The sequence below is a fragment of the Pteropus alecto genome, unplaced genomic scaffold (genome assembly GCF_000325575.1).
Source record: "Pteropus alecto unplaced genomic scaffold, ASM32557v1 scaffold8, whole genome shotgun sequence".
Taxonomy (NCBI): Eukaryota; Metazoa; Chordata; class Mammalia; order Chiroptera; family Pteropodidae; genus Pteropus; species Pteropus alecto.
Window position 1 is genome coordinate 20,571,716 of NW_006494609.1, and position 21,549 is coordinate 20,593,264.

The 21,549-nt window shown below is 49.5% G+C and overlaps 1 non-coding gene across 1 annotated transcript; it reads right to left on the reverse strand.

The window, feature by feature from the left end:
* Positions 1–720: 720 nt before the first annotated feature.
* LOC112473869 lies at positions 721–839 on the reverse strand. The gene has a single exon (XR_003044185.1). It is a non-coding gene; the product is annotated as a 5S ribosomal RNA (ribosomal RNA).
* Between the last annotated feature and the right edge of the window lie 20,710 nt (positions 840–21,549).

The following is a 21,549-nucleotide window of genomic DNA, read 5'->3' on the forward strand; positions in this document are numbered from 1 at the left end:
CCAGCACACGCAGGTGGGGCTATAGATTCCAGGTGGCGGAGCCGGGCTGGGCTTGCTTCAGCTGGGCTCTCTGGAGCTGTGGCCGCCCTGCCACATGCATGCTGTGTGACCTTGCAGTGGACACTCACCTCAGCAGTCATCGGTCTGTAAGTGGGCCTTGGGCCCCTGGGAGGGTCAAGCGGGGCGTGGCAGTGAAAACGGCCTGCAGCCTGCAGGCCACCTGGGACTTCAGCTCCTGTCTGCAGAGCTCACCCCTGGGCGGGAGCAGCACTAAGCCCTCCGCACCCGTCAGCTCCTGTTCCCCGCTTCATGACGATGATTCTCTCGCCCACACCCAGCAAGCCAGCTCTGGAACACCCGAGGAGAGCAGAACTACCTCCCGAGGACAAACTATTTCCTTGAAATAGTGTGGGTTCTAAATCTCAGAGGCTCAGACACTGCATTTCCCTTGTTTGCGAAATTCGCCATGTGCATGCAACCTCCAAAGACAATTTGAAGTGTCTTATGCCGACACACTCACACACCAGGATGTCCAGCGAAATATGAAATGCCGACCAGAATGCAGACTTCTCGGAGGGAAAGATGTCACCCCTCCATCTGCCTCTTTGTCCCCAGGGTTTGAGTAGGCCTGACACGTAGTAGATGCTCAACAAATGTTTCTTGAATGGAATAATAATAATGAGTACTTGTATAAAACATTACTATTATTTTTTTTTTTTACGCCTACAGCACCTGGTCTTCCTAAGTGGTCTCCCATCCAAGTACTCACCAGGCCCGACCCTGCTTAGCTTCCGAGATCAGACAGGATCGGGCTTGTTCAGGGTGGCGTGGCCGTAGGCATATATGAACATTGTAGATCACATCACGAGGCACGTTTCCAGCCATTGTGTTGTTCGATCTTGATGAATATGAACATTGTAGATCACATCACGTTTCCAGCCATTGTGTTGTTCGATCTTGATGAGAAGCGGTTGTTATATCCCCACTTTGCAGATGAAGAAATGGAGGTTGAGAGAGGAAATGACAGGAACCTCTTTGCTTTAATGGCAAATCAAACCCTCTCTGCTTAGTGGATTCCTTTTCACCCATCGAGGCTTAGATGACATGCCACCTCCTCCACGAAGCCTTCCAGTCTTCCCCTTCACCAAACCTCTATTATTTTTTGTCCGTGCTCTGGTGATACCGGGATTGGCTGTGCTCATGCCCATGTCCTCCTAATGGCCGTGTCTTATACTTTTCACATCCCCAGAGCTAACACAATGCCCAGCATACAGTAGGTCCCAAACCAGTGAGTACCAACTTAAATACGTCCTCAATTACCTACAGGCGGCTGACATGTCAGAGCTGGAAAAGACCTTAAAGGTCATCTATTGTCCCCTCATCTAAGAGTCATGCCTGTGTTACCAGAGAGTTAGCAGCAAACATGTCTCTTGACTCATAACTTGGGGCCCTACCCGACCAGTGACCCCAGCTAACACCTAGATTTACCCTCCTGTGGCCACTCCAGTGGATTGGCAGTGAGTGCCTCTGGCTCAAGTGGAAAAAGGGCCACGGTTGATCAGCCATGTCAGCCACTGCTGTGGGATGGGGGCGCGCTGGAGACTGTGCATTCACCTCGATTAGAATTATATTTATTGATAGAGTCTACAACCAGGAAGAAATTCAAAGGCGACCCATTCTGTATCCTGTTGTCAAATTTTCCCTCCCCAGCCCTTCTCCCCGGCTCTGCCTATGTGTGTCTCTCTAACCAGTTTTGGGTGTTCTTCAAGGCAAAACCACATCTGGTTAATTTCTGCATTCCCCCCGTCTGCCTATAACACAAGGTCATCGGTAAACGTGGGGGGGCGGGTAATTAAATTGAATTTGGTTCGACCGTCACAGGTCCATAAGGCAAGTGGGTGGACATGCAAAGGGACAGTAGAATCACAGTGAGCACTCCCCCCCTCCCCAAATATCCCATCTGCATCGGCCTCACAGAGAAGGGAGCAGGAGAAAGCCTAGCTCCCTAGGGCTTCTGGATGTGGGACTCTCTCAGCCACGTTAGGCATGAGCTCACATTTTGGGGGTGTGGAAAACGCACTCCCATCTTTCCAGCTGTGGGTTGGCGCATTAGCAAAATATCCACAAAATATAGGTTTGGGGAAATCATCCTATAAAACGGAATGAGCCATTTTCCAAAATAGAAAATTGCCCGATCATTAAAGGTTTTTTTTTTTTTTAACCATTCAAATATCCATGGCCTTTATTCCCAACAGCCCTGTTCCTGCTGCATTATGGAGAGAGGAAAATGTGGCTGTATTTGCATTTTATAATATCCCTGTTCTCTGTACGAGGCTTACATGCCAACTGTGTGTGAGGAGATATAAATATTCCAATTCATTTCTAAAAGGATGCAGATCTGGAATTCTGAACCTCCTGATTTCAATTGTTTACAAATTCTTTTTCCATGCTGCGATTTGTTCAAAGTATTTAATAAGCAGGCAAGTCCGTAAAAAGACAGAAGGCATGTTGCTTTTCATTAAAGATGACCCTATGGTCTCAATAATCCCTTAAAACATATATTCTGCTTTTGACATTCTTGAAAGAATGGAAACCTCTAGATTTTTAGAAGCAAGGAAGGGGGAAATAAAGTGCATAAATTATAAACAAACGACCCCCAATAGATTGAAATATTTTTTAAGTTCCGTGGCTCCGCTGGTCCACGTCCCTGAGAACCGCAGCGAGGATGGGGTCTCGCCCCGGGGTGCAGACCTCATACGAGTTGGGTGAGAAGCGTGTAAGAGTCAGAACTCAGTGTCGCTGGGGTCCCAGCTCTAGACACTGGTTCAAGTCTTCTCGGGGTCAGCCGCATGTCATTTGGGGAGATTCACGCCTCTGTGTCCCCTGTGAGTGTCTTCGATCAAGCATTCGTTCCTTATTCCAGACCATATGTCAAGCACCCACCGGGCACTGGGCCAGGCCCTGGGGACCCAGAAATGGATGAGGTCACTTCTTGCCCTCCCAGCATTGATGGCCAAGAGCAGATACACGCCACTGAGTACAACGCGAGGGGCCCAGGAGCAGGCTGGAGTAGCCTCTGGGAGCTTTGCGGGAGGGTAGGAGGAGGTATGATATGGTAATTTATAACAAGAAATATGTATTTGGTCTTTATCCCATTTCTGGCGCAGAGCTCCTAAAAACCCTGGAATTTCCTAAGTGATAAAGATGTTCTGATAGTCGTGCCACACCTGAGCTTGTGTTAATGAGGTGACTTGGGATGGGGGCTGGTTGCCAGGGGAGCCAACCATGGAATTGGAGGGTTGGAACTTTTCGTCCCACTCCCTGACCTCCGGGGAGAGGAGAGGGGCTGGAGGGTGAATCCATCACCAATGGTCAGTGATTTAATCAATCAGCTATGTAATGAAGCCCCCATGAAAACCCAAAAGGACATGGTTTATTTAGAAAGTTTCCGGGTTGGTGAACATGTGAAGATTCAGGGACAGAGATGTGCTCAGAGCACATGGAAGCCTTGTGTCCCTTCCCACATACCTTGTCCGGTGCCTCTTCCCATTGAGCTTTGCCCTTTTATAATAAACTGATGACCCAGTTCTCTGAGTTCTGTGAGCCACTCTAGGAACTGACTGGAACTCAAGGCAGAGGTCATTGGAATCTCCATTTTATAGTCAGTCAGTGAGTAGCACAGGTGACCACCCGGACTTGTGATTGGCATCATCTCGTGGGACGGAGCCCTAAACCTACAGGATCTGCCTTTCTGTCCAGGTAGACAGTTTCAGAATCGACTTGAACTGTAGGACACTCAGCTGGTATCTGACAATGGCTTGGTGGAGGGAGGAAAACCCACACGTCGTAAATGGTGGTGAGAATTATGGGGGGTTGGGGTTCTGGGCAGCACACTCGCAAGGAGTGCTCTTCCTTCTCGGAGGACTTTAAAGATTTCTCTGTATACTCAGTTGTGAGTTTTTAAAAATTTCACAGATTCTGTGAGTACCGCATGGCGAGCACCCTACTGGGTGCCATGCCGGGTGATCCTCGGATGTTAGCTCATGGAATCATGTAAACTCAGAGGACTGAGACTCAAAGACCTGAGTAAATTTCTCAAGACCTAAAACTGACGCCCGGCCAACCAGGATCCAGCCCAGCATTTCCAGCTCCAAACCCAGGGACGCCCTCTTCCCCGCACCAGATCCTGCCTTGGTTAGCGAATCCTGGGCGTCTTCAGCTGTCTAGCTGACTTCCAGACTTCAGATGAATGTGCACAGCTGCAGAGTGTCTCCTGGAGAGACCGCGGGAACTAGAGGACCGATCCGATCGCTTTTCCTTGCAAAAGCAGAAAAGGGGCACGGAGGGGAACTCGAACTTCCCGGAGTCACACAGCCCTGGGCCAAGCCGAGAACCCCGGTCTCCCAGCTCCCAGCCCTCCGTGCTCAGCTCCTCATCACCTGCTTCTTCTCGCTTCCCGCCTCCCCCATCCTCCGGTGACACGTGGATGCCAAGTCAAAAACCACCTCAATGGCGTCGCTGTAAATATTTTCCACTCGGTTTGCAGGTTAGCAAGATTCCTTTTCTGCCTCGCAGTTTTAGACAATTTACGCTTCCATTCTCAAAACAGATTTTTATCCTAATAAAGGCTTTTATTACTATTATCCACCTGTCATTACACAGCATTAGACAATTACAGAGCACAGACGGGCCCTCCCACCGCGAAACCATCCCCTCCACCCTCGCGGGGGGGAGGGGCGCACATAAACAGAACGTTTCATTAAAAAAATAGGGACGAATCTTTAATTTTTTTAAGTGCTTCCAAGACTGCTACCTACGCTTTTTAAAACTTTGCTGTGAAAAGTCAGTGGCGTGAGCGAGAGAGAGAGAAAAAAGAAGTGTGGGCTAGAAACCATCCTCAGCCCCGTTCTGATTGCCAGACGATTGACAAAATAATTTGTACCCGTCGGTGCTCATGAAGGGAATTTTTACAATGGATTTGCCAAGCAGATTTTTAATTTTAATCAGTAATGAAAAAATGACAACACGGATCACAACAAGACATCAGTTGCCGAGCGGGCTTTGCAGCCTCCGTCAGGACCCCACCTCCGTGAACATCAATCACTGGTTTCAAACTCCTGTACATCTTCGCGATTTAATTAGACATTTAAGTTCTTTACTCGCAATCTGCAAAACTGTCACTTACCAAAAGTGCAAGACGCTAAAAATGTTCCGCGTGAGGCCCAGGAGCCTGTTTACTTCCCTCCCTGGGGAGGGATGGACGTCAATGTTCACCCCCCAACCCCCCAGCCCTCACCTGCACTGTCACTGAGCTAAAGCCCCTGACCTACAGCTACAGATATTTTCATAAAGCAAAAAATGTTCATTAAAAAAAAAAAATCCGACAATTGTAGGGGAAAAAAATAAACAGCCCAAACTCTATCACGGAAGGACAAGGGAGAGGAAGAGTGGGTGTGATGGAGGTTGGTTGTCTTCGTGTAGACGTCCTGGGACCCCCTTGGCCGTGATGACTGGCTCTGGTAGGAAAAATGGGAATGCTTTAGAAGCAAGTTCACGTCCCAGCTCCATCACCCACCAGCTGCTTGACCTTGAGCCAATCACTTTGCCTCTCTGAGCCTTTGTTTCCTATAAACCTAGAAATAGAGTAGTAAAAAAATAACGACCGCTTGTTAATGAATTGCAACAATGTATATAAAATCCCTGTAGCGTGCTTTAATAGTGGTTAATTTCACCTTCCTTAAGGGATGCTTCACATCAGCAGGAGCAGAAAGTCAGGAGATGCCCCACCCATCTGAAGAGACGCTTAGAGGGACAGGTGAGATGCACCACGTGGGTCATGAGCGTGAGAAACAGATCAGATCACAACCTACCGTGGCAGGAACGAGGCTCCTGCCCACCAGCAGGAGGGGTGGCACTGTGACCACCTGTCCCGGTATCACAGGCCCACAGCTGTGACCAAAGACACACAGGACATCTAGTATACTTTGCCACCTGGGACTTTCATCTTTCGCCTTCAAAAGCCCCTGAAACTGTGTTTGCTTTGAAATCGCTGGGGCTCGGGGTTTTTCGTTCTGTTTGGTTTCCTGGCTTAGATGAAACAGAAGTAGTCTTGGTTTGATTTTTCACTGATGGAAGGGTGGGCTGGAGGATGAGCTTTCCAAGACCGGTCCAGGCTTAGCCCAGCCGCACGGGTCAGGAAGCAGATGGGAAGTAAACAGAGGCTTCTCCTTTAAGAGAGCCTTGGCTTAGCCAGGCACGTTATTGAAATGAAAATAAAAGGTGGATTGTGAAAAACCTATTACTCACAGATAAGAAATGCACCCCGGGCGAAGCAAGGAGCAAAAACTTCTTTTCCAGCTGAAGTTTCTTTTGATGATCAAGCCTCAGCCCCTAAAAGTGGGGGGAAGGAGGGTTATGGGGCCTCGATGGGGTGCTCTCCTATTGCACTCAAGCCTCTGGTGGGATGGACAAGTGCCCCAGACAGCGAGTGTTAAACCAATTAACTCACTAGTCAAAAATTGACAAAATGTATTTTGCAATTTCTCCCCTACCAAGATTACCTGTCCTCACCTGGGCAAGTCCCCACTGCTTTCCTGCAGAAGATAGACAAGGTGCTGTCTCATCCCCCGCTGGCTGTCCTTACATTCTTGTCTCCCAGTGACCACGAAGCCCTTTCCCAGAAGCACGCAGCCTGTCCCTCTGTACTGCGGACTCGCAGACCCCAAACCCCCTGACGCAAGAGTGGGCGGGAACTGAGGCGTGGCGTGCCCGGGCCGGGGCGCTGAGGCCGGGACTGTCAACCCCACTTGGGTGCCAACCTCTGCAGTGCGACTGTGGCAAACCGAAGCCCATCTCTGGGCCTCGGCTGCCTCGGCTTCCAGAGATCTGATTCTATGAAACCATGACCTTGGATGGAAAACTGTTAAGCTAGGAAAAAACAAACACTCGTTTTAGAAGCAACTGACCTAGGTTCGAATTCCAACCCTGCCAAGAGTTTCTGTGTGTGTGTGTGTGTGTGTGTGTCGGTGTGCATGTGTGCATGTGTGTGTGTGCATTTGTGTGTGTATGTGTGCGTGTCTGTGTGGGTGTGCGTGAGGGTGTGTGTCTGTGTGTCTGTGAGTACGTGTGTGTGCGTGTATGTGTGTCCGTGTGTGTGCGTGTGTCCGTGTGTGTGCGTGTGTGCATGTGCATGTGTGTCTGTGTGTGCGTGTGTGCATCTGGGTGTGTGTGCATGAGTGTGCACGAGCATGTGTATGTCTGTGTGGGTCTGTGTGTGTGCATGTGGGTGTGCGTCTGTGTGTGCGTCTGTGTGCGTACATGTGTGTGTGCGTGTGTATGCATGTGTGCATGTGCATCTGTGTGTGCGTGCATGCGCACATGGGTGTGCATGTGTACATCTGTGTGTGTACGTTTGTGAATCTGTGTGTGCACGTGCATGTGTGTGTCTGTGTGTGTGCAAGCATGTGTGTGTGCGTATGTGCGTGTGTGTGTGCATGTGCAAATGTGCGTCTGTGTGTGCGTCTATGAGCGTACATGTGTGTGTGCGTGTGTGTGTGCATCTGTGTGTGAGTCTATGTGCATACGTGTGTGTGCATTTGTGTGTGTGCATTTGTGTGTGTGCATGCGTGCATGTATGTTCTGTGTGTGTGCACGAGCATGTGTGTGCGTGCACCTGTGTGTGTGCACCTTTGTATGTGTGTCCGTGTGTGCGTGTTCATGTGTGTGTGTGTGCGTGCATGTGTGTGCACAAGCATGTGTGTATGTCTGTGTGTACGTGTTTCTGTGTGTGCGTGCGTGCATATTCGTGTGTGCATGTGTGTGCGTGTGTGTGAGCATGTGTGTGCGTGTGTGTGTGAGCATGTGAGTGTGTGTGCACCTGTGTGTACGTGTGTGCGTGCGTGTGTGTGTGTGTACTAATCCCCCTACACCCATAGGTGTCACCTCTTCTAAGAAGCCATCCTTGACCTTTCTTCTCTGGGTTCTGGATGCTGAGAGGAAGCGCCTGTCAGAGCTTGGCTCAGACCCACGTGCCCCCACCACGGCTCTGCCCAGCCCCTTCCCATGTGTCGCTGGCAGCAGAGCAGGCGGCTTTCCACTTCTTAGTGTCCTGGTCTGTGGACTTGTCTGTCCCTCGATAGTTGGTGGGTCCTTTCATCTCTTTCACTGTCCCGAGTGCCCAGGACCCTCCTTCCGCGTCTGTGTGCCCTGCCCGGCTCCTTCACCTTTGCCCCCATCGGCCTGCACCTGTGACCAGCTTTTGAGGACAGGTCTGGGCTACCTGAGCTACCTGATCTGCATTCAGAGAGTCCAAATGCCAGGATTTTCCTCCCCTCTGTCCCAGGAGGTTGTTAGCCAGGACCTAGCCCAGCCCCCTGACCTCGGGTCCGGCAGGCTCAGAGGTACACGCTGAGCTCCAAAGCTCTCCCGCAGTGTCAGGCTGAGACTGGGCGTTTTCCTGGAACCACAGCCCCTCTCTCCTTCTTCCCCGGTCCCCTTCCTCTCCCCTCTACCCGGCTCCCCTTACTGGTTTCTCGTGGGAGTGCTTTCTTAATAAATCGCTTAACGCAGGAGTCCTCTGGATTTGTTTCTGGGCAACCAAAGCTAAGACGTCCCGATTGTTAATAAAAGGTGTGACGTGCAGTCGATGCTGCTCGATAAATGTTTGCTGAATGAATGAATGGATGGACAGGCGAAGGAATGTATCCATGGGATCCATTCAGTCGTGTGGGACGGATACATGAATCATTTCAGAACTGGAAAGCCAGCCAAGACGGGAGGAGGTCTTCGAGGAGCAGTCCACCCTGGAATGTGAGCTCCATTACAGTGAAGATTTACCCCGGTTCTTATGCATCCAGAGACTGGCCTATCATGGGCTCTCAACAAATATCTATCGACCGAAAGAACAAGTGTATTCTGCACCTTTGCTGCCAATCCATGCAGCATCCGCCAGTTAGACGCTTCCACCCTCTGAAAAGAAACCCAGGGACCTGGCTTCCTGGCCCCCGCTGCCGAGCAGAGCCGGGGCTCCCTTCCCCACAGACGGCCCGCTCTCGCCGGGGGCCACAGGCTGCCACCAGACCACAGCCGAGATGCAGAACAGCTAGTCCCATCTCAGCTAAACGCGTTCAGAGTCCACACCCACAAAAGGCACCCCTGGGCAGCGTCACCCCGGTGACCCCCCTGGCTCTGTGGGAACGGCGGCCAGGCAGAGCGATGCCCGCCCTCTGTGGGCTGGGGCGGGCGAGGCGGCAGGTTCACACACTGCAGACGTGTGTGTGTGAGCGCCCTTCACAATAGGGCTTTGTCCTGACCCCGGTGAGCCAGCGTCTGCGGAGCCCCAGGAGGGCGAAGGCGGCGGCCCACGTACACGAAACACGAGGGCGTCCAGGGAAGAGAGGCGCTGGCTCCAGGAGGCCACCTGCTTGCCTCTCCCTGGGGCCAGAGACGCACTGGGAATTCCACAAGTGGCTTCTTCCCTGGCCATTTGCAAACAGGATCACGAGGAGCAGGGAGGACATCTCCGTCTGCCGAGCTCTCGCTGTGTGCCGGGCCGGCCGCCACACGCCTCGTCTCCCCGGCCTCATCTCGCCTCTGTGGGAGGTTCATTTTCACACCTGTTATACAGATGGGTGAACTGAGGCTCCGAGGGATAAAGTGACTTGTCCACAATCACCAGAACCCCAGCTGTCTCTGCCTCCAGGGCCCAGCAGAATGGAACGGCCTTGGACCCCATGAACACCCTCGACCCAACTCCTGGATGCTTCAATTTCCCTCAGCCTGGCTCCACCTGGGTCGTTCAGAGCATGAGGAACTGGCTACAAAGTCTTTTTCCACTGACCACTTGCTAGCGTCGCTCTAATGCTTTCTCCTCTCCAGGGGTGGGGCAGGAAAGACACGGGGACCTGGTCTCTCTCCGAGGCTCTGCCCCTCCCCCTCCACCAGCTGGACAGAGGCTCCCAGGCACAGACACTTGGTGCAACCCCCAGACCAAGCAAGGGCCAAGGCTGCACTCCCCTTCCCCGGGAGAGCTGTCACCCCCGCTCCCCTGCCCTGGGCTAAGCCCCCGTGTCCACAGGTGGGAATGTGGAGGCTGAGAAGACTTGCCCAAGTCCATCGAGGCTGTAATCAGGCACAGGAACTTGAACTCTGGAAAACTGGTCCAATATTCAAGGTCAGGCGTTTCTCCATGTCCTCGTGCACTTGGCAGGGCTGGTTGTTACACACTCACAGCACACCACTGATCATAGCCCTCACTTCATTTCCCCCAAAAACAACCTAGAGACACACGTGACAACCAGAACGGCCCAGGCGCCACCCAGCCGGGGTGCACGGGAGACAAGGTGACAGCTGGAAGTCCGGGAGGAGTAGATGCAGAACTGGACCCTGCTTCTCGACACTCCCGCAGAGTGACACCAAGCCATTAACTACAGGGGCCAAGCGCGTGTGCAGAGACCACCACATGAAGCCTCATACTCCTAAAAGCCGGGGAGAGCCGGTGCCAGCCCCCAGAGGACACTCCGCCTTAGAGTGTGGCCACAACCTGACCCGTCCAACAGAGTGCGGCCCAGGGGACGGTCTGTCTCCCAGCGACAGGGCATCTGCAGGAGCGACCTGCGTGCACCCACCAGGAATGTGGCCACCTAGCCAGGACAGCCCTGCCCTCGGCCGCATGGCCGTCTGCTGGCCACAGCTGGGGAGTGCCCAGCAGGAGAGAGAGATGCAGACACTTGGGGTGCCTCTCAAGCCACCACAGGACCCCCAGCTCCTGCCGGCCCCAGCACCGCCACCTCCCGACCATCCTTCCCTCGGCGTGGCAGCCTCCTGTGCCGGGCTTTGGGACTGTCCCTCCAGGCTCGCGTGGAGCAGGGCTGGGCCGTCGCCGCTGGCTGGGTGCTCTGTGATCTGGGACCCCCTCGGCCTCCCTCACCAGCTTCTCTCCTTCCGGCCCACCCTTCCTCCTTCCATCTTCCCCTCGATGGCGGTCGCTAATGTTCATGACACTTGACTATATGGCAGGCCCAACGCGCTACGTCCATTCTCACGCCTCCTTCTCCAGCGCCCCGAGAGGGAGGCGTCACCAAGTCCTCGTTCCAAGGTCGTTCAGCTGTGCGACCGTGATGGGGTCCGTGACAGAGGGACTCCGGAGGCCGAGGAAAGAACCAACCCACAAATATTTGTCACATGAGTGAATGATGACTCCGGATGTGAGCGAACTTTTGAAAGCCCAAGTTCGATTTTGTTCCTGCCCCGCGTAAAACCCTCTCGGCCGCCTGAGTGACCTTCAGACTCGGGCCCAAGCTCCCCGCGGGCACGCAGAGCCCCTGGGCCGCGTCTCCAAGCTCGGCCCTCCGCTCGGCCCTCCAGTGTCAGCCGCGTGCAGCCTTCTGTGAAGCCTCCCGACGCTCACGGCAGAGCCAGCGACCATTTCTCTTCTCCCAAGGCCCTTTGGTCCAGCCCCTTCGTCGTGGCCCACGGGTCCTGCCTTCCCACCGGTTCTCAGGGCCCTAATGTCTGGAGATGAGTCGTGTCCCCCCAAATTCTCGTGTTGGGGTCCTAACCCGTCAGGCCTCAGGACATGATCGTGGCTGGAGGTGGGCCTTTACGGAGGTGATCGAGTGAAAACGGGGTCCTTGGGGGTGGGCCCTGATCCAACGCGGCTGGTGTCCCTGCCTCGCCCCGAGGCCCTCCGCAGCAGACCTCATTCTCCCTGCTCCACAGACGAGGGAGCCGAGGCTCCGATGGTCGAAATCACTCAGCCAAGGTCACGACCGTGGATGCTCCAGGATTCAGACCCAACGCAGCAGAACGCCACCAGCAGCCACCCACCGGGGCGCCGCGCCCCGCCCTGCCATGCAGGCGCCAGAGCTGGAAATCAAGAGCGCACCGGGCTGCGAACGGGCTGGAGCCGCCCCGAGCTCTGCCAATCAGCGGGCGGAACATATGCGTTTCAGGAACAGAACAGTTGTATGCTCTTTTTACCCACACTGGATATTTTGCATGTTCCTCTCTCAAACGCCACACGCTTTCCTGTTGCGTAAGCCCCAGAAATATTTCCTCTCCTGTGTTTTCCCCCACACAGCGGCTGTCTTCTGAAAAAAAAAAAGAAGAAAGACATCGACCAAGGGACAAAATCTTGAAACTGTTCCAGCCATTCACTTATCCAGCATAATTACCCTTCAAAGAGCAACATTTGGGCCTCAATGCACCAGCGGATAACTGCGTTATGCAATTAGCCAACGCGATTAGCAGGGTTTGTATCACACGTGAGCTCACAGGGGCGCCGTGTTCCGGGAGCCGCCGTGCTCAGGGATGGACACAGCTCAGTGACACCTGCACCAGGGACTTCGTCAGCCCAGGCTGCTCTAACAAAATACGGACCGGGTGGTCTAGCCTGCAGACACCGACTCAATGTTTCAGAAGCTGGGAAGTCCAAGCACAGGATGTCGGCCGATTCGTCCTGTGGGGGAATCTCTTCCTGCAGAAGGCCACCTTCTCGCTGTGTCCTCACGCCACAGGGGAGAGAAAACTCTGGTGCCCCTTCCCCTTCTGATAACGGCACCAGCCCTATTGCATGAGGGCCCCACCCTGATGACCTCACTTACCCTCTGTCAGCTCCTCACAGGCCCCATCGCCAATGCAGTCACACCGGGGGTCAGGGTTTCAACATACGAATTTGGAGGGGAAACATTTAGTCCTTAACATCTAGTGTCAACATCTCTCCCCTGGACTATTGCAGCCTCTCGTCTGGTCTCCCTACCTCTGCCCTCTACCCAGCAGCCACTGGGATCCTAAAATGCAAATCTGACCATGTCACTGTGACTTAGTGTCACCCCGTCACCTCGGGGATGCTCCCACATGCCACAGATGGTCCTTCATGATCTACAGCTCCCACATATCCCTCGAGCCACTTGCTTTGACATACCCAAGTAGCCACCCACCTACTCACTCTCTCTCTCTCTCTCTCTCTCTCTCTCTCACAACACACACACACACACACACACACACACACACTCATAGTTATGCTATGTACTATTGCAGTCTGCTGGTTTTCTCATTAATCTATAGAAGTTCACTACACAAACCAGGGGCACATTGATATTGGCTTCAGCATTGTTTACAATGGCAAAAAGAAGAAGAAGAAGAAGAAGAAGAAGAAGAAGAAGAAGAAGAAGAAGAAGAAGAAGAAGAAGAAGAAGAAGAAGAAGAAGAAGAAGAAGAAAACTGTCATTGACAGAGGATTTTAAACATTGTTAGTCCAATATTTCAATAGAATATTAGGCAGCCGTCAAAAATGAAAACCGAAAAGAAAAACTTTGTACTGTGGACAAATGCCCTTTGTATGATGACAGGCCCAAAGGGCAGCATACAAAATTGTTTCAATATTCTGTTTATGGCCGTGCAAAATATATTACACATTGGGTCCTAGAAATGCAAGGACAAGGAGCAAGATGGCCCAGCACAGGGAGAGGAACGCACAGCCTGCTTTAGCGCGACGTGAGGATGTTTGAGTAGACGGGGAACGGAGAAGGTAGGCGCAGCTCGAAGTCGAGGCTAGAGGCAGGAGATGCTACCGGAATTTAATCTGAAGGACCGAAATACCGGGACCTCCGATGGAGTCAGTGTCTGCCGTACTAGAGCCCAATCGTCTGATGTCCAAGGTCACTGTCCAGCCCTCCACTTGGGGCCTGAGTCAACTCCTTGCAGCCTATAAATGCAGAGCTAAAGCAGCTTTATAGGCACGATCCCATAAATTCCTCCAACAGCCCTCTAAGGTCGACATTCTTGCGGCTCATTTTACATCGGCCGCGGGGGGCGGGGGGCGGGGGGCGGTGTGAAACTCAGAGAGATTAGGTCTCTCACGCTGGATCGAGCCAGCTTCAAACCCACAACTGAACCACTTGGAATAAATGTTGAAAATAAAAGTTCCAAGGCCCACCCAGGATGGACGGGATCAGAATCTCTGGAGAGAGGGCCGGGGAGTCTGGATTTTTTTAAACACACCTCCTGGATGATTTGTACAGGCACTAAAGTTTGGGAAGCACTGGGTGGCACGCCATTTAATGAGGTATTCTGGGAAATATTTTGCGCCCGCCTGGTTTTAAGCGCTCACTTCCCGTGGCCCGTCCCTCCGCACGTGCGGCCATCGCCGCTGGCGCCCTGCCTGCCGTTCCAGACGATCGGCATCTGAGTCGCTCAGCGTGACGATCAGCATCCAAGTTGCTCTGTTCGGAGCCGGGGCCACACGTCTTCCTGTCTCGTCTTTTTTGGATGCCAGCAGCGACGAGGCACCTTCCCTACCAAATGAGCGATGTTGTCATCACTAGAAGACATCCACTTAGCCGCATCGATCCTGGCACGTGATGGAGAAGCCGTTAGCAACCGAAACCGAACACGGGACGTGGCAGAGGATGAGAGGCTGACAGCGATGCCAGAGGCTCCGCCCACGAAGAGCCACCTGCTTTCTCTGGACAAGTCGGCAGCAGCCTACGTCACATGCCGGGGAGCGGGGAAGGGAGAAATATCTGGAGTCAGCGGGAGGGGTCCCCCTCTTTCACCTATGCACCCCCATCAATTAGCCCACGAGTGCTGGAACCCGCCACACTGGGGTTGGCTTGTCCGTGGCTGGCAAGTGATAAAATCGGAGTCGGAACCCAAGCCACCTCGACTGAAGCAGAGATGCCCCGTACCTGGCTGCCCGTCAGTGTTTTCCCATGTCCGCTCACAGTGGACCACGCACCGGTTCTCACTGTGTTTTCCCAAAATGACCACAGCATTGCTCACCTTAGAACTCCGCCACTGCCCCGTCCAGTGCTGCAGCCGTGTCTCCTCCCTTGCCCTTGGGGACATGGGCGCGTGTCTAACCCTGAAGGCGGCAGATGTGGAGCTGTGTGACTTCTGAGGCAGGTCACAGGTGGCAGAGCGGCTTCTTCCTGACATGCAGGACCCTCAACTCTAGGAGCCCAGTGACCACGCTGTGAAGGAGCCCAGGGGACATGAGGAGGCCATGTATGGGAGTCCGGGCCAACGGCCAGTTCACCGTGCCCAACAGCACCCACTGGGCATGAGGAAGCCATCCGATGACTCCCATCCAGCCACCAACTGACCGCAACTCCCTGAGAGATCCTGGGTGACAGCTGCCCAGCTGAGCCTGGTCACCCCCAGAATCAAGAGAGAGAATAATCATAAGCGAGTATTGACTTAACTCCACCAACCATGGCTGTTTGCTGCCTAGCAGTCTATAAAACCAGGATGCTCACCTCATAAATGAGTAACGGTCTCAGAGCGTGAAGGGGTGTGCCCAAGGAGGAAGTCAGTTCTCCACGCCACGTGCCTGACCCTCGGCGGTGTCCCGGGAGAGGCAGAGGGAGGCGGAGGCCATGCTTCGCCCTCTTCATCCCCCGCTTGTGTTCCCTTCAGCTTCTTAAACCACCGGCCTTTTTCTACTGGGAGAAATAAAGGCAGAGTGTTTGGTGGCACCATTTCTGCATGGCCGTGTGGATGCGTAGAACATGTCCTGTAATGACGACTCAGATGAGAATTATGTCTTCTTCACTGAGAAACTCTCTCCCTTTTTCTCTCTCCCAAATCAGCCCAAACAGCAAGAACTATGCAAAGTACAGAGTCCAAGATGTCATTCAATCTGTCCGATGTGCAGTCCTTATTCATAAGCACAATGACACTCAATGAAAGATAAGGCTTCGTGCAGCGAAGGTCATCGTGGAAGGTACAAGCTCGCCAGTCCCTCTGACGTCATAAGCACAATGACACCCAATGAAAGATAAGGCTTCGTGCAGTGAAGGTCATCGTGGGAAGGTACAAGCCGGTCCCTCTGCCCTGATAACTGCCGAACCACGTGGGTGAAGTGTAAGGACGGGGGTGGGGATGGGGGGAAACCTGGAGAGACCGTTAAACATCCCCAAAAGCGAGGGTCTCTGGGCGTCGGAGGCCCCCAGGACCCGTGTGGCAGCCCAGGCTGAGGCTGAGTGAATTCCTTCCCACACACTTCCTGCTTTCTTCTCCAACTCCTCCAAGGCAACAGATTTTCACTCCCTTTTACGATTTCTTCTTGCTCAGAGAAAGAAGTTAGCCTGTACTGGTTTCGTACACGCCAGGCACTGTGCTGGCCACACACGTGATGTCCCCAAGCTTCATAACCACTCTGGGAGGTGGGTGTCATTACCAGCGGCAGGAGCCTGGGCTATGGAATTAGACAGAAATGAGTTTGAGGTCCCTGTCTCTCGGTCACTATGCAAAATTGATGTTCAGTGAACGAATGCTGGTTGGATAGAAAAATAAAAGAAGGTGTCGCCCTTTTCCTCCTCATTTTCGTCTCTCTCATCATCGTGTAGCCCTGTGCATAAATGCGTATGCAAGGTTGAATCCCGCTTTAAGGCTGAGTTCACAGTTTCCAAGGGGGCCCCAAAGCAGGTGGTTGCTTCTGAGCCATGGACCCTCACTCCAAAATGCCATCATGCACGAGCAGAACTAATCTCAGCCTTACCCCCTGTCTCCCCAGGCCTGGGGGAGCTGAAGGGGAGGGCTCTATCCCCAGGGCACGGGTCTCACTGACTTCCAGACTATGAGACCTGGGGCAGTGGGGTGGGTGGGGTGGGTGGGGTGGTCTCACAGGAAGTCCCTGGAGGTCCCTGGAAGAGCTGGGCGTGGCGAGAAGGTTCCAGTAGGTCACCAGCAGTAGACCGAATGCAGTGCGCTTCCTGTTGCCTCAGGCAGCTCTCGGAGAGAACCAGGGGACCCAATGGCCATAAGCCCTGCTGTCACTGAGAGCACCTGACATTTATGGGATGGGTTGCCGATGCCCGGGGGCCCATCATTCCCTTCTAATGACATTACTAGTTGTGAGTACCAACGACATCTTGCAACTCGCACATGGCATCTGCACCCTAACTCAAACAACCGCCTGAAACAAAGTTGTAATATAGTGCTTAAAACTCAGGGCCCCCAAGCTCCAACTAATTTATAGGAGAATGGTTAATACTAGAGGCCATTCGCTTGGAGGGTCCAAGCCCCACCTCAAAGGAGATTTTATCCAGGACCTCCCAATGCAAACGCCTATCGCCCATCACACTGAGGGCCTAGCACAAAGGCACTTGGTAGATATCTTTCGAAAGACTGAATGAATTCGGCACTATCACATATTTTATATCTTTCAATAAAGGATGCTGCTTATCATACTCTTTAGGCCTTGGTTTGCTTGCCTATATAATAAGGATACTATTATCTGCCTAACGACGCTATAAGATGAAGCGAGGTGATATATGTACAAGATCTCTGCATCTACGACAATCAAATTATGTTCAATTAAGTTCAACAAATATTTAATCGCCATCATCATTGTTATTAGTTATCATTTATTTACCATCTGCTAAGTGCTAGAGGCTTTCTAGGCTCCCTAATCTTCATAACGATCCTCTAAGGTAGATAATATGATTGCCTTTATTGTGCAATATTTATGAGGGCTAAAGAAGTAAAAAGGTACGAAGAGAATGGCAGACCAGGTCCCCAAGGCACCCTGCTGTGTCAAAACCAAACTATCCTGAATAACATGTGCTTTTAACACATCGTGAAGCTTGCAAGGCATGTGGAAGTCTGCAAACCCCTTCTCTATTTCTTCCCAAAATGTGAGCTAGACTCAGAGCTGGGATAAGCTAGCAGTGCACAGAAGGCAGGAGTTTGCTTGCCTTGAGGGTGAGCACTGATCGCAGTACTGCAATTAGGATCTGAAGCCATGGCCAAGAGCAAGGCGGAGGAGCTGAGCCCGGTAATTGTGCAGATCTGGGATGCTCAAAGGTAGGAGAGGTGATTCCAGGTCCTTGGTGTCCCTGACTCAGAGCAGAACCAGACAGAAATCTCTGGAGCAAAGCATCCCTAATTTAGAGCCACGAGCATCTTTAATGTAGGGTCCCACGTGTCCCGCAGATTAAAGATAAACAGTGACTTCACACAATGAAAAGTCACCGAAACAGAAGTCAGCAAGTGTCCATAAGTGGCAGTGCCAACAAACGATAGATTTAAACACCCAAAGATTGAAGGCATTGAATAGTCTGATACATAATATATGACATCAGTGTATGAAATGTATAAAGAAAGAAAGGCCAGCATCACAAAGATGGACAATCAGCTAGAAGTGTTAAGTGTTAAGAATGGCCAGTTGAAAAATAACCAAATGGAACTTCTAAAAGCAAAAGTTTTCATGATTTGTTTTGAAACTCAGTGATAGTCGATTACCCACAACCAAAAAGAAAATTTGTGAACTTGAGAATAAGAATAAATTACCAAAATGCCATGCCAAGAAACAAAGACATAGCAGATATGAAGGAAAACAAAAATATATGGGTAATAGAATGAGAAGCTCTAAAATATATCTAATCTGAGTTCCAGAAGAGAATGCAGAGATAATAGAAAAGCAATATTTGAAAAGATAACAGCTAAGAACTTTCTAGAACAGATGAGAGATATAAATCCAAGATTTAGAAATCACAATATATTTCAAGTAAGACTAAGTGTTTTAAATCCACTCCAACATTCTATAGTGAATCTTTAAAACACCAAAGACAAATATTTTAAAGTAGCCAGACAAAAAGAAGAGATAAGCTTCAAAGAAATGATAAGACTGAAAACAAACTTTTCAGCTCCAACAACGTCAACCATAAGACGTAAGAGTGACTTCAACAGGTAAGAGATGCATTTATTGCTAATCCAGAAAGGTGTTCTTCACAAAACTGGGTACCCAGCAAGAGCAAAAATGAAATCAAGACAGATTCGGATACATGTGGTTGGTGCTAAACCAGCAAATCTTCCTGAGGAAGGAAAGAAAATGATCACAAAAAACGATTATGTGAGATGCAAGAAGGAATAGTGAGCCAAGAAGCTGAGAAATGTGTACATAAAACTAACAAAATAATTTGTGTATAAAATAATAATAGTTTTGTTTATAAAGTTACAGAAAATGAAATTAAAATATTAGATAATACAAGTAAATCGAAAAGGTGGTGATTTGCTTTTGGATATTCTATGGTCCTTTTATTATTCAAATGGAGTTAAGATATTGTTTAATTTAGTATGTTATTAAGTTAAATATGCATGGTAAAGTGTCCAGGACAATCAGAAAAATAATTTATAAAGAATAAATTTCACAGCAATAGAGGGAGACTAAAAATAGAATGAGGGGAAAAAAGCAAATGAATAACTTTTAAAAACTTCAAAAGGCAAGAAAGAGGAAAAGGGAATGGTAGAAAAAAAGCAGAAAACGAAATCCTAAACTAAGATAATAGAAAAAATAAATCAATTATCTAAATAAACATAAATGGACTAAACCAAGCAATTCAAGACAAGATTTACAAAAGATTTTTTTAAATGCAAGAAACACATAGGTATGCCCACCAACTAATTTAAGAAGCAAAATATTATGAGCAAAATATTCCCTCCCTGACTATAAATCCATCCTCACCACCAGAAAAGAAAGATGACTATTCAATGTACTGTTTATTATAACCACCCATTTTCAAATATTTTATTACAAGTGTAAGTATCACTATACACGCATATACACACGTACACACACATTTTTTTCCTGCACATCACATTTTACCTCCATTATTGTGTTCATGAGGTTTGTCCATTTTGGTACATGTAACTTTAGTTCACTAATTTTCATTGCTGTATTATTTTTTTTGTAAGACCATGCCACGATTTATGCATGCATTCTCCTATGGGTTGGCATTGCTATTATAAAAAGTGTTTACATTTGCAAACATTTCTCTCTATGGTAAATATATTTTAGGTTTGGAATTTTCTGGCTCATGGAATGCAGATTTCTCCAAATTTCCTAGATATTGACTAATTGAAAGTAGTTGTACCAGATTGTCACGTTTCTGGCAATGGCAGCCTAGGTAATTAAGACCAACTGCCCCACTATAAAACCTCGAAAATCTAAATAAACTTTTAAATCAAAATTTAAATGCCTGAAGGCATTAGGGGGTTATCAAGACAGTGAAGAAAGACAGGAGAAGAAGGAGCTCAAGTTCACAAGCTCAGCGTTTAGACAGCTTTCAACCAAAGGTGCCACCGGTTCTGGAAGAGAAGGCTGAGGGGCTAAGATTGTGACAAATTCATAGAACTAGAAGAACAAAATGAAAGTGAGAAACCATTATCAAGGTAAACTACCAACACCAAAAGTGGTGCTCATTTCTTCTATGATTCTTTCTTCTTTTCTCCTATCTTGCCTTATATAGAGTAAATAATCAGGTTTCGTTTTTTTAACTGATGTGAAAAGATGCACCACAGGAGTAAGGGCAAACCGGAAATATGCTGCCCTTCAAAGGGATTGAAGCCCAGTTGAAAACTTCTCCATCTCTCATTGGATTAAGGAGATCTGGCATTGCTAGTAACTTGTTCCGGAATCAAACATTAAATCTAGTCCCCAATTTATCACTACAATGTTTGCAGTATTCAGTTGTGAAACGAAGCATACAAGGAAACAAAATAATATGGCTGAAAATAAAGAGACCCTTCCCATAGGCCCTCCAGATGATGGAGGTATCAGACCCAGATTTAAAAAATAACTTATTATGTTCAAGGAAATGAAAGATGGAGAATTGGCATAAGAGAACCAGAAACTACAAAGAGGAATCAAATATAAATTCTAGACTGAAAAATAGAAAAACGAAAAAGGTTTTAAAATTCAGTGGATCGGATTAATAACAAATGAGATACGGCTGAAGAAATAATCGGTAAACTGAAAGATATGCCAAAAGGATATATCTAGAAAGATGCATGAAAAGACACGAAGATCAGAAGAAAGTGCAAGACACATATTATGAGATATCGCAAGAGAGTCTAACATATATAAAATCGAAGTCTCAGAAGAACAGGATAAAGAGCAAGGCAGAGCAGTATCTAAAGAGATAATGGCTGAGAATTCTCGAAAAGAGATCAATTATAGTTAGAAAGATTTGAGAAGCACTACGAACTTCTAAGCAAAATAAATACAAAGGAAACCACACCTAGGCACATTATTCTAAAGCTATTGAAAACCAAAGACAAAGATAAAATCTTAAAATCAGAGAGAAGAGAATAAAAGGAAATGTTACCTTCAAAAGATCAGTAATACTGACATCTGACTTCTCAACAAAAACAACAAAACCAGAAGACAATAGAATGCTATCTACAAAGAATTGGAAACAAAATCTGCCCACCTAGAATTCCCTAGCAAAAATATCCTTCAACGGTAAGGAAAAAATAAAGACATTTTCGAATTGGCAGAAATATATTTTCAGGCTGAGAAAATTCACAAGAACAGACCCACGGAAAGGAAATACTGAAAGGTATTCTTCAGGGAGAAGCTTGGAAATGTAGGAAGAAAAAAAAAATGACAGGAAGGTGAATGTGTAGATAAATGGAAATGAGAATGAACTGCATAAAAAATAATAATGACTCGTGGGGTATGAAATACGGAAATAAAATGCATGAAAACTATAATTTATAAGCAGGAGTAAATGAAGTTAAACTCTAAGGCCCCTGTGTTACCCA